This window comes from Numida meleagris, chromosome Z (genome assembly GCF_002078875.1).
Source record: "Numida meleagris isolate 19003 breed g44 Domestic line chromosome Z, NumMel1.0, whole genome shotgun sequence".
Lineage (NCBI taxonomy): Eukaryota > Metazoa > Chordata > Aves > Galliformes > Numididae > Numida > Numida meleagris.
The window spans coordinates 38,944,153-38,957,349 of NC_034438.1; positions in this window are offsets into that span (position 1 = coordinate 38,944,153).

A 13,197-nucleotide genomic window follows, 5' to 3' on the forward strand; every position below is an offset into this window, starting at 1 on the left:
TTTTCCAGGCTATGCCATTAGCTCCCTGTGTTGCCACAAGCAGGTCATTCCATTTGGCTACTGCTAGTTCCCTGCTATGCACTTAGTAACAACACCGCTTGTCCATGTCACGAAGTCTTCTGAGGAAATAAACTCAGATTTACTTGTCATAAGCAGACTGATTCTGAAACTCAAAGCTGAAATCCGTAAGAGTACTTTTGTTGAAAGTTAATATATAATAATAAATATTGCTGCTAGCAAGAATGTAAACAGATAGCAGTTTAGATTAGTGTACAAAAATGAAATTACAGTGCATAAATTTATTTATAGTTAACAGTGAATTCAAATGAAATGATTACATAAACTTGGTCCTGTTGCTAGAAGCTGTATCTTTGAAATTCTGCTGATGTGATGATGGATGGATATATTTTCTATTTAATGAAGCCTTTGGACTAGGATAAATAGTTTGAAAAGGAAAAAACCTATGGTTTTGAAAAGCGTCACAGATCAGACTACCATACACATAGTTCAGAGGCTCCTGCTTTGCCTTTCAGCTGGTAAGGAAAAGATGTGCTTAACCATAGTGAGAGAGCACAGTCAACTACTCGCTTCCACCAGAATTAGTACCTCCAGCATGAGAGTGTACAATACCCAGCAGATCATATGAGGTTTACCACATGCTGGTTTCTAAAGATTGCATGGAAAGGAACAACGCTGTGTCTGAATTTATGTTGTGCTTTTGTAGCCAGTCACTCGTGGAAATATGGTACAGGACATACACCTTGTTTAAAATTCATACACTACATTTTACAAATGTTGGTTTGTAATTTGTACTTTTCACAATTACTCCAGCAAGCAGACAAGCGTTTAAGGTTTTTTAAAAAATTGTCTCATGATGATAGACTACTTAAAATAATTAGTTATTTTCAAATCTATCTTAAATAGCAAAACGGAAAACAGTTCAGTATATTTTGTAACATTAGCAAATGTACCTCAGGAAAATAGAGTAGAAATGGGTGTAAAAACAGAAGTACTATGCTGATATTCTTTCAGCCATATGTTATGTTGTTTTATTTTTCAACACATGTCATCAACAGTTTTCTTTTGATTTGATCAAAGAACCATACACATTCACTCAAATAATGTATAAAGAAATCTGTGCTTCTGTTTTTCTTTAGTGTTCAGGCCTTCATTTTTGTCTGTTCTTTAAACAAGAAACTTTGAATGTTCTCATGCTAAGATGTGTATCAATTAAAAGTGAACAGTTTACTATAGGGAAGCAAAAAACTTCAGGACCTTTTGGATATCTGTATCAGTTGTAGGATATTCATTGCACTCTAGGAAAACATTCTCAGTTATCACAGAAACTGAGTCAGCACTCTAGTGATAAGTGTAGGAAAAACGCAAATACAGGTAGCTGGATTAAGCTGAAGGAACTAATTTTGGCCTAATGAACTGAGCCTGCAATATAGTTGGTACACATATTCTGGGCATTTATTTATGACTAGATGTACATATTCCTGTACAGGCATGGGCTCTTCTGTTGCATGGCCAGGTTATATGTTAGTACATCAAGATGAAAGGAAATCTCATTTTTTAAATGAATTGCAATCATGATGAAAAATATCCTGGTGTCTACAAGTGCCAAAGTAAAGTTTGAAGCAATAACACAGAGCAACCAGGTACATTGTACCAGTATTTCCTAATCCTGTTAAATCTCGTAAAACAGCTTGTACTAACACAGGAAACTTTTTAGGACTGCTTACTGCCAATGATATTCATTACAGACAATGAGCACAAAAATGCATCTGCCTTCTGCTCAGGCAGAAGGAATGGCATCATGTAGATGATTACCCACCTTACATATTTTGCATTCTAAGCACTGAAAAATTATCACTTGGGCCAAAAAAATTTCAACTTGTATTAAAAATAAAGAGTATATTTTTTATCTTTTCATAAATTTACAGTTTAGTTACTTTTCAGATGCCCTGTGATCTTCTTCCATAAGAAGTGCAAGGTCTTGCACCCAGGTCACGGCCATTATGAATAACAGCTGGGGAGACAAAATGATTGAGCACAGCCCTGGCAAAAAGAACTTGGGGATACTGGTGGATGGCAAACTGGACATGAGCCTGTGAGACCCTGGAGTACTGCATCCAGCTGTGGAGTCCTCGGTACAGGAGAGAGGTGGACCTGTTGGAGAGCAGGGCCACAAAAATGATCCAAGGGATGGAACACCTCTCCTACAAGGGCAGGTTGAGAGACATGGGGCTGTTCAGCCTGGAGAAGAGAAGGCTCTGGGAAGACCAGAGCACAGTCTTTCAGTACCTAAAGGAGGACTGTAAGAAAGAAGGAGAACACGAGTAGATCTAGGTTAGGTATTGGGAAGCAGTTTTTTGCAATAAGGGTGGTGAAACACTGAAACAGGTTGCCCAGAGAAGTGGTGGATGCCCCATCCCTGCAGACATGCAAGGTCAGGCTGGATGGGGCTCTGAGCAACCTGATCTAGCTGTACATGTCCCTGTTCATTGCAGGGGAGTTGATCTAGATGACCTTTAATGGTCCCTTTTAATTCAAACAATTCTATGATTCCATGATGCTAAGTTGTATGCACATTTTAATGTGCATGAGAATCTATTAAAAAAAAAAAAAAGCCTAAGAACATTAGCAGATCCACAGCTCAGGGATTCATGATGCTCTGGAAGGTGGAGAGCCTTACAGGAAAGAAGCATAAGTCCCATATCCTGAATTCACATCAACTCCACCTTGCAGGTATGCTTGGCAAAATTCAGCTCTCTTTTAAAGTACTACCAGAGATACATCTGCATTATGTTTAACTTTATTTCCTGTGTATTTTTTTTTTAGCAAGATGGCTGTGTCTATGCCTAAAGCATAGATCTTTGGGACATGATGATGTTCATGATAGCTAGTATTACAAACCTAGTGGGAAATGCACAAATTTTCCAAGTATTACTTCCCTTAGTAACTCACAGCTACAGTTACGTCAGAAATTCTTCTAAGTAGAAGTAGCTGATACTGTCAGCTTGTCCATAACTGTCACTGCAGAGGTATTGCTAGGTATGCCAGTGACAAACTGAAAGCAAGTGGAGAATGCACATGTCACAGAATCATAGAATCATAGATGGCTTGGGTTGGAAGGGATCTCAAGGATCATCAAGCTCCAACCCCCCTGCTGCAAGCAGGGCTGCCAACCTCCACATCAAATACTAGACCAGGCTGCCCAGGGCCCCACCCAACCTGGCCTTGAACACCCCCAGGGATGGGGCATCCACAACATCTCTGGGCAGCCTATTCCAGCACCTCACCACTCTCTTGGTAACAAACTTCCCCCTGGTATCCAAACTAAATCTTCCCTCCTTCAACTTAAAACCATCTTCCCTTGTCCTGCCATTATCTACCCTTGTAAAGAGTTGACTCCCCTCCTGTTTGTAGGCTCCCTTTAGGTACTGGAAGGCTGCAATGAGGTAACCCTGCAGTCTTCTCCAGGCCGAAGAAGCCCAGCTCCCTCAGCCTGTCTTCGTAGGGGAGGTGCTTCAGCCCTCTGATCATCTTTGTGGCCCTCCTCTGGACCCTCTCTAACAGCTCCCTGTCTTTCTTGTATTGAGGGCCCCCTGGATACAGTACTCCAAATGAGCAGAGTAGAGAGGGACAACTACCTCCCTCTCCCTGCTGGCCACCCCTCTTCTGATGGAGCCCAGGATACCATTTGCTTTCTGATCTGCAAGAGCACACTGCTGGCTTATGTTCAGTTTTTCATCCACCAGAACACCCAGGTCCTTCTCTGCAGGGCTACTCTCAAGGATTGCTCCTCCCAGTCTGTATATATGCCTGGGATTCCTCTGGCCCAAGTGCAAAACTTTGCACTTTGCTGTGTTGAACCTCATTAGATTCACCCAGGCCCGCCTTTCGAGACTATTGAGGTCCCTCTGAATGGCATCCCTTCCTTACATTGTGTCAACTGTACCACTCAGCTTGGTGTCATCAGCAAACTTGCTGAGGGTGCACTCAATTACAGAATCACAGAATCAGAGAATCACATAATTGTAGGGACTGGAAGGGACCTCTAGAGATCATTCAGTCCAATCCCCCTGCCAAAGCAGGCTCCCTATAGTAGGTTGCACAGGTAGCTGTCCAGGCAGATCTTGAATGTCTCCAGAAAAGGAGATTCCACAACCTCTCTGGGCAGCCTGTTCCAGTGCTGTCACCCTTACTGTGAAGAAGTTCTTATGCACATTTGTGAAGAACTTCCGATGCTTCCGTTTGTGACTGTTTCCCCTTGTCCTGTCGCCATGAACCACTGAAAAGAGTCTGACCTCATCCCTTTGACTACCACACGTCAGATATTTATTGACATTGATCAGATCCCCTCTGAGTCTTCTTTTCTCAAGGCTGAACAGACCCAGGTCGCTCAGCCTTTCCTCATAAGAGAGGAGCTCCAGGCCCTTCATCATCTTTGTGGCCCTGGGCTGGACTTTCTCCAGGAGATACCAGTCTTTTTTGTACCAGGGAGCCCAGAACTGGATACAGTACTCCAGATGAGGCCTGACCAGGGCAGAGCAGAGGCGAAGGATCATCTCCCTTGACCTGCTGGCCATGCTCCTTTTAATGCACTCCAGGATGCCACTGGCCTTCTTGGCCACCAGGGCACACACTGCTGGCTCATGGCTAACCTGTTGTCCATGAGGACCCCAGGTTCCTCTCTGTAGAGCTCCTCTCCAGCAGGTCATCCCCCAACCTGTACCGGTACATGTGGTTATTCCTCCCTAGGTGCAAGACTCTACACTTGCTCTTGTTAAACCTTATCTGATTCCTCTCTGCCCAATTCTCCAGCCTGTCCAGATCTTGATGAATGGCAGCACAGCCTTCTGGTGTGTCATCGCTGATGTCATTGATAAAGATGTCGAAGAGCACCTGTCCAAAGACAGTCCCCTGGGGGACACTGCTCGTTACCGGCCTCGTCACCACCCTTTGTCTGTGGCCTTTCAATAAATTCCTTATCCACTGGGTGGCCCACCCATCAAATCCACATCTCTCCAATTTTGAGTTAAGGATGTGGTGGGGGACCATGTCAAAGGCCTTGCACAAGTCTAGGTAAATGACATCTGTTGCCTTGCCTTTGTCCACCAATGCCATCACTCCATCACAGAAGGCCACCAGATTGGTTGGGCATGACCTTCCCCTCGTGAAGCCGTGCTGGCTGTCTCAGATCACATGCTCATTCCTCATGCGATCCAGCATATCATCCAGGAGGATCTGTTCCATGACCTTCCCAGGCACAGAGGTGAAACTCACTGGCCTGTAGTTCCCCCGGTCCTCCTTGCTGCCTTTCTTATAAATGGGAGTGATGTGACCCTTTTCCCAGTCACCTGGGACCTCACCTGACAGCCATGACTTTTCAAATATGATGGAGAGCGGCTCAGCAACCACCTCAGCCAGCTCCTTCAGAACCCTGGGATGCATGTCATCTGGCTCCATAGACTCGTACAGATTCAGTCTCATGAGGTGGTCTCGGACTTGCTCTGCCCTTACAGTGGGGGGGGATGCACTCCCCCAATCCCCACCTAGAGCTTTAGCAATGTAGGGTTCAGGGATGTGAGAAATATTAGAATCCTGGCTGCCAGTGAAGACCGAAGCAAAGAACTCATTCAGTACCTCAGCCTTCTCTGCATCTGTTGAAGCCAGCTCTCCTTTTACATTTACCTCGCTTTGGCCTGTCTCTTCTGGCCAATGTATCTGTAGAATGTCTTCTTACTGTTTTTAACATCCTTCACCAAGTTCAGTCATGTCATGGCCAGAGACAGCTTGGGTCCTGGGGTAACTCCTGCCTTAGTTGTACAAATGCTCAGCTAATTGCAAGTGTGGACATGGAGACTGATGTGGAAGTAAGATGCAAGGTGTGGCCAAATGGTTGTCTAAAATCAAGATCCAAAACCACTCATCACAGAAGGAATAAAACCTTCTGTGAAGTCTGAGGCCAACAACATTTTATATATTTATCCCTAGCACCAGTCTTCCTAAATACGTTGAGAGTTTCACGACAAAACAAAGCTCAGAGCTGAGAATATAATAAAAATACTAGGCACGACAAGAAATCCTTCCTTTACCAGGTCAGTGAGAATTTTACTAAAGACCTGACAGGCTAAGGACTTCATGCTGTGTTTTACAAGGGAGTATAGAACTATTTAAGTCTTCACCGTATCTATTCATTTCAGCCTTTCTACTAGAGCCCTGGAAACTTCTTAGCAGAACTCTTTTTTAACAATGGCACCACCTTTGAAATACGGTTCCTTAACTGCAGAAGACTAATCATACTTAAGTATTTTGAAACATAAATGTGGCCAATGAGGTCGGCATTCTGCTTAAACTAGAATAGAAAAAAAATAGAATTTTCTAAAAATAGGTACAGCAGAGAAAGATAAGAAGTGTGATCTAATGTATAATTTCTAATAAGAACACAGAAGTTAACCCAAGGATCTTGGCCATGTTCCAGATCTAATAATTGCATTTTTGTTCTCTAAATTCCCTCTCTAGTTTCATATAGGTAGAGAATTCTTCACTTCCTATCCTAAGCTGTTATGTGGTTTACCATTCCTAAGTGAGCAATGCCATTTCCAGTCCAGTTAATCCTAAGTCATAAATGAAGTATCGTGATTTTATCAAATTAACTATTAGGAAAATATCCTAATTTCATGTAGCCTCTCAAGTAAAAAGAATCATGGCTCTCCAAAGCAGAACATCTACTTTTCAGCTGAAATCTCTAAGTTATTAATATTTTAATTCACAGTAGAATTATAATTGGATGAGAGAGTATAAGTGTTACACTTAAATGAAAGAATGCACTTTACTCTGATCCCAGCAAAAGGATGTGTAACATAGATCACTAACGTTCAACTACACACATATCTACTAAAGCAAACCTGAACAGCTTTCCCTGAATTTTACTCAGTCATTTGGGCACATTTTTTCTGATGCTCAATTTTTACTGAGTGCATTATAGACTTCCCTAGGGAGCAGAAAATGTGTTTCTTAAGTAAACATGGAATGTTTTGATTTATCAAAATGTTTTGATTTATCGAAACATTCAAATGAGATTACTATTGGAAAAAAAAATCTATTCTAAACTGAAGTTCTGTGTTTAGGATAATAATAAAACCTGTCATCCCAAAAGACTGAAACAAATTTTTATTCATTGTTGCAATAATGCACATTTCTTAAAAAAAAAAAAAAAAAAAAAGTCACATCAAATGAAAATAATGTATTCCCATAATCAGAAAGAAGCAGAAATTGCCTACAGCATACTGAGTGATAGATATTTTAATGTGGTAATTAAAAAGAACAGCGATTTTCAAACACAATTATTTCTATATCACAGATGTACAACAGTCTATAACTTTACCTACTAAATAGGAGACAAAGTAACCCATAGTGCAAATGAATCACATGTCTTTAGAATACTGACCTGTAACAATACATTTTAGGCTACTGCCAGAGAATTCTTTTTACCTAAAAAAAACCAACAACAACAACAACAAAAACCATTTCCTGCTACATATTACCTTATATTTGTTTTAAATTACATTTAGAATCTTACAGCTATGCAGAGATTTGTTTTTTTTTATGGAGATAAGCCCCCAAACACCTACTTTAAAGTAAAAGTCTTATTTTTCAGCTTTAAAATACAGATTACAAGCCTGACATTGCAAGGCAGTGTGCACTGTTCATCAGCGTCTGCTGTCAGCAACAGGCTTCCTACAATTAGTTGAGATTGCTCTGTAAGAGGCAATGCATATTTCTACTTCCATTAATTATATACTGTACTACAAATGGCAACACGGGCATTAAAAAGTAGTGCAGAACAGGAGACATATCTTCAGACATGTAAATCACAGTAGCCTTATTGCAGCTGACTGGGGCACAATGGTTTATAACACTGTAGGATTTAGCCTTGCATTACTGGGAGATAGAAGTAACAAAAGTATGAGTCATGCACACTAGCATTTGTAAAGTTTAGATAACTAAACAGATATTAGTCAATGTTTAGATAAGTAAAATACATGTGAGTATTGAGAGATCTTTTGCCCCAAATGGAAATCTAGGTCCACCACCACTTTCAGCTTGACCATAAAGTCTGAAATAAGGAGATGATCTCAGCAAGTTTACGAAAGATACCTAAATCATAAACCTAACAGTCTGGTAAAAGTCAACAAGTCATTTAGGCATAAACTTAATTTCAACTTTGCGCCTAGCTCTTCTGAATTAATAGCTTGAAGTTAAACAAATGCTTAAAGCATTTTATTGACTCATTCGCAACTATTAGAACAGAGCTTTGCGGGGATTCTTCTCAAATACTGACAAATTTGTTGTTAGTGTGAAACTAGAACTGGAACCAGTGTCGAGAAAACCCCAGCAATTCCATAAAAGCCAAGGGGAACGTGAATTTCATGTCTTTGTAGGGGTTCCAGGATTTACAGTTACTAACCTTGGAGTTTCTTAACAAAACATAATAAATAATTTACAGATTCCATAGCCCTGAATAAATATCAATTACAGCAGGTCTTATCACACTTTCTTAAAACAAAACTGAAACTAAAGTATCTGAAGCAGTGAGTGGCAGAACTGTTAACACTGTTCTAATATGCAGGTGGTAAACTTCTGATTAATTTAAAAACATGGCATAAATCTATAACTAAAGAACTCCTTAAAGGTGAAAGGATGAGCTAGAGACAGCATATGAACTCAAACTCCTCTCCTCCCAGATCCAGAGAACAGGCATATCTTCTTTGAGGGGGGTGGGGAGGACATCTCTTGGTGCAAGTATGCCCATTTTTCTCCACTACAAGAACTGCATGCCCATTCTAATCTCTGCGTGCTCCAGGAGCTAGCTACCCCCGTGTCATCACAGGTGCTGACATTTGCAGGCAGGTTGCAAGCCCAAACATTTTATAATATTAAAAAACAGTCTAAACATCACAGTCCAAAGCATTTATTTATGAATTAATTAGCATCATGGAATTCAACCTCTAAAGAAAACTGTGGTCTGTAATTCAAAAGTTATCATTAGCAGCTCCTACAAAATTGATACCATGGATCTGTGCACAGTGCCCTCTAATTCAGAATAATATTCTCAAAATTGTGCTCAGTGTTGTCCTTTAATTTTGAGGAAAAGAGAAAATTTTGAATTCAATCTAGTATTTATCTTTCCCTCACTTTCTTATAATGAGAAATTATACAGCTTTATATATAATATCTGTTCAGTAAATATAATAGTAAAAGGTCAGCGTAGAAAACAGGTTCGGCATACTGTAGCAAAAATATTTCTGATATTTGGTAGGTGGAAAGCTTTCATAAACTGTTTTCTACTGCGTTACTCTTAGGAGTCTCCAAGATTCCTCCAGCTAAGGTTAATCTATTGTTTGCAAAAGCGCATATGCCCTAACAATGTAAAGAGCATTTCCCACAGATCAGTTAATAAGATGCAGCACAGAAAAAGGGCCGATGAAATCTGTTTGTTACAGTCTACTTAGTGAAGCTATGATTACAATACTCCAGTGCAGAAGTCAGTGAAAAGATACCAGCACAACACAATCCAAAGAAAATGCAGGCAGATACAGCACAAAAGATTCTTTGTTTGAGAGCAGCAGCAATTTCCAGCAACTATCTGTACAAAAATGCAAGATAGAAGAGAACGTAATTAAATAACAAAACAAACCCAATCTAAAAAAGAATCATTATAAACCAGGACAAGGACACTTTGTTTTTAAGTGCCCACGATGAATTTTAAAGTTCTTTCTTTGCAAGGGGCAATAAAGTATTATGGAGGAGTGACACATTTGATGGATGTGTGGGTTCTGAAAAAACACATTATCAATTACTTGTTCTTGTTTGGCTCTGGTCCAGTAATTTTTATTTGAAAAGGCCACATGCTAGCATGGGTTTGATTGCAGGAAGTGACTGACTGTTGTTAAACGGGGTACTGTTTCATTGACTATATTCAGGTTTACTCAACCCCTCCTTTTTCTAATAAGGACTATCCTATGGCAGGCACTGTTTCAATTCTTAAAGGAAGAAAAACAAAGTTTGTTTAGTAGTCTACTCCCTGTTTTGTTTTCAGTCACCTCCCATCCAGTTCAACCCAGTGTAACTTGCATGTTGTTTAGGAAACAGAAGATTTGATTGCTCAAGTTCATTTCCCAAATGGTTCAACTTTCTCATTGGTGCCCTTCTGTCTTCTATACCAGTATTCGTCCAAAGCAGTGTCATTAAACCCAAAGCAGTCACTTCACTTGAGCTATGAGCAATCAGGGAGTAAATCCCCATTCGCTGTTACCTTAAGTAAACTTTTTGGAGCCTTCGTGAGATTGCCTCATCAACAAGGACTAGTTATCAGAAGCAAAACTTCACTGTTTACCTTTGAGTCACGTGTGGGTTAAAGAACTGCTGATACCTGGAATACGTGGGGTGAGGACGACTACATTATACCCAGTTTACTGTCCTTCAAATAACAATAATTTTACCTTTACTTCCTTTAACTGAGGATTTTAAAGGTCCGCTCACCTCCCCATGGTTTACACTCCGATTTCAGCAAGAGCATGCCTGTAACCCTTACTACAAATCATATCTAGAACACACGACAGATATTCACCTCTTCCAGAATCCCCTTTGTTCCACTCCAGGAGATTTACAGCTGCTCTCCATCTCCCAGAAAACACTCTGGACTTTTCTCTGATCTTCTCTGCTACAGAGGACAGGAAGGAAAAGCATACCAAAGACAAGAAAGACAAGACTGAAACATGGGGATATAATGATGCCAGGAGAATTTAGTCCTCAGATCTCTGGACTCAGAGGAACAGGGAAAACAGAAAGGTAATCTCACCTCACACGCTGCTTTGACACAATCTGATGACTTGACAATATTTTTCACATCACCCTGAAATATGGATATAATCCATAAAAGCCTAATGCTGACCATTTTTGGATGAAATGACTGCTGACACCATCCAGATTTCCATGTCATATTCAGGGTCACTGTGCATCAATCCATCAAACAGAAATAGCCGCAGAATGCATTCAGAGGTTCTCAAAATCCGTTTAGTGTTTAAAAGTTTCAGCGTTGAAATACACTAGAAGTTCAAAACCGTCTGGACTCTTGTAAGGTAGCAGGAAGTTTACACTGTGATGCGTAAATGTACTTGAAGAACTTTATTATTTTAATTCTGAATTAAAAAAGGAGGGGAATTATTCTACCCATTCATCAGGAATGAAATGTGCATTTTGAGTAAAACCTTGGTTGTTCATCGGATGAAAATGCACTGCTGCTGAATTTCAGTTTTCTATTGTTTTAGAAGAATAAACACAAGCTATTTTTTAAAATCATTCTCTGCTAAACACATTAATCTACTACTAAATATGGCTATTAAAAGAGGTGTGTATATCTTAGTCATGTATGCTGGTCCTAAGGAAGTTCCAAAGACAATAAAACTGTTTCACAACATGCAGTATCTAAACTTCTGATTCACATTGTTTGCTGAGTCTGCAGAACAGTAACAGCACACAAGTCAACATCAGCATATAATGGCAAATTAAAAGAGAAATGGCGTCTTTGTCCTTTCTGAGCAACAAGGAAATCTGCATTATATAATGCAAAAAAGAGAAGTTCAAAATCTTATTTATATTCTGAAACTTAGTTCAAAATATTTTTATTAAATTTTACCCCAGAAAACATTTTCGTGCTGCTCAGTTTACCCGCGTTTACAAAGGTAAAGAAATGTTAACATAGTCAATATAAAGAACAATGAACTAATGTTCTAATATGCTCTATATAGGGCTGCTCCGAAAGTAATGCCTCCTTTTTATTATTTTGGCGCATGGCATCAGAGGCAGATGTTGGTGGGATGGCAGTAGAGGCTGACACTTCCTGCCAATATTCCATTACATTTTGCTGTCATGTGACAGATGACAGCAGAGGGAAAGTCTGACAGAATGGTGTCTGACATGCAGGTGCAAATGAAGCAAAGGTGTGCCACTGAATTCCTCCCTGTGGAAAAAATTGCACCCACTGACATTCATGGACACTTGGTGAACATTTCCAGAGACCAAACAGTGGCTGTGAGCACAGTGAGGTGGTGGGTGGTGTATTTCAGCAGTGGCAATAGCGACAGTGGGTCACCTCACCGGTGCAGATTTTTACAAGAGCAGCATGTAGTGTCTTGTTCATGGCTGGCAAAAATGCATAGCTAATGGTAATGGCTGTGTTTAAAAATAGTGTTTTTGTGGCCAAGAAATTGCACTATCAAATAGTGTTGTTATGCTCTTTGTAACTGTTGTGGTTTCCATGGAAATAAATAGGAGGCATTACTTGCAGAGCAGGCTACATGATACTCTAAATGAATATTATGTTCATTTTCAATTATTTTTCTTTATTTTGATGTCTTTATTTTCATTACAGCTTTTGTTATATTACTTAATGCATCTTTCAGTTGTAAAATTCAACTGGTTTTATATAGTTTTCTTGCATTACAAGATATGTGGTTTGAAATCATTTCATCATGTTTATTTCCAAACAATGGCACTTTCTCTTTTATCAACATTGTGTGAAAAAAAAAAAAAACAACCCTTTTCAATATAGTATGCACTTTTTAAAAGCTAATGCTTTGAAAAAATGTGGAAAAGTATTCATTGCACCTAAGAAATCTTGAGTTAAAGACTTAACTCAAAGAATTATATTTATTCAGTACTTAATATGTGCCAGAGGCTGGAAAGTGACTTTCATTACAGTCGCTGCGAGGTCTGGGGGAACTTTACCTGCAGGAGCATGGAGTACATCTTGGGTAGCAAGAAAGCATGCAAAGTTCATTCTTCCTATCTTCTAATGCTGTTAGCAGATTCTTAATGTTGCATTAAGCACCAAAACATGGTTAGAGAAGATGACAAGACACGTTTTTTCAGGAAGTCATCACGTCTGGAATGGATAACTTTGTTCTTATGTTGGGGGTGAATGCATGTGGGGCTCTGTCATTTGAGTGGGCGACTTCTTCCTCACTGTAACTGTGACCTTTGTGTAGTAGGCGGCAACCGAAGGTACGGGATGGGACGCGCTAGGACCTCCCCTGCCCCAGAGGTTGTGGGTGTAGACGAAGCGAACAAAGAGATAAGGGAGATAAGGAAGGATATATAAGACTTTGTAACGGGGCAATAAAC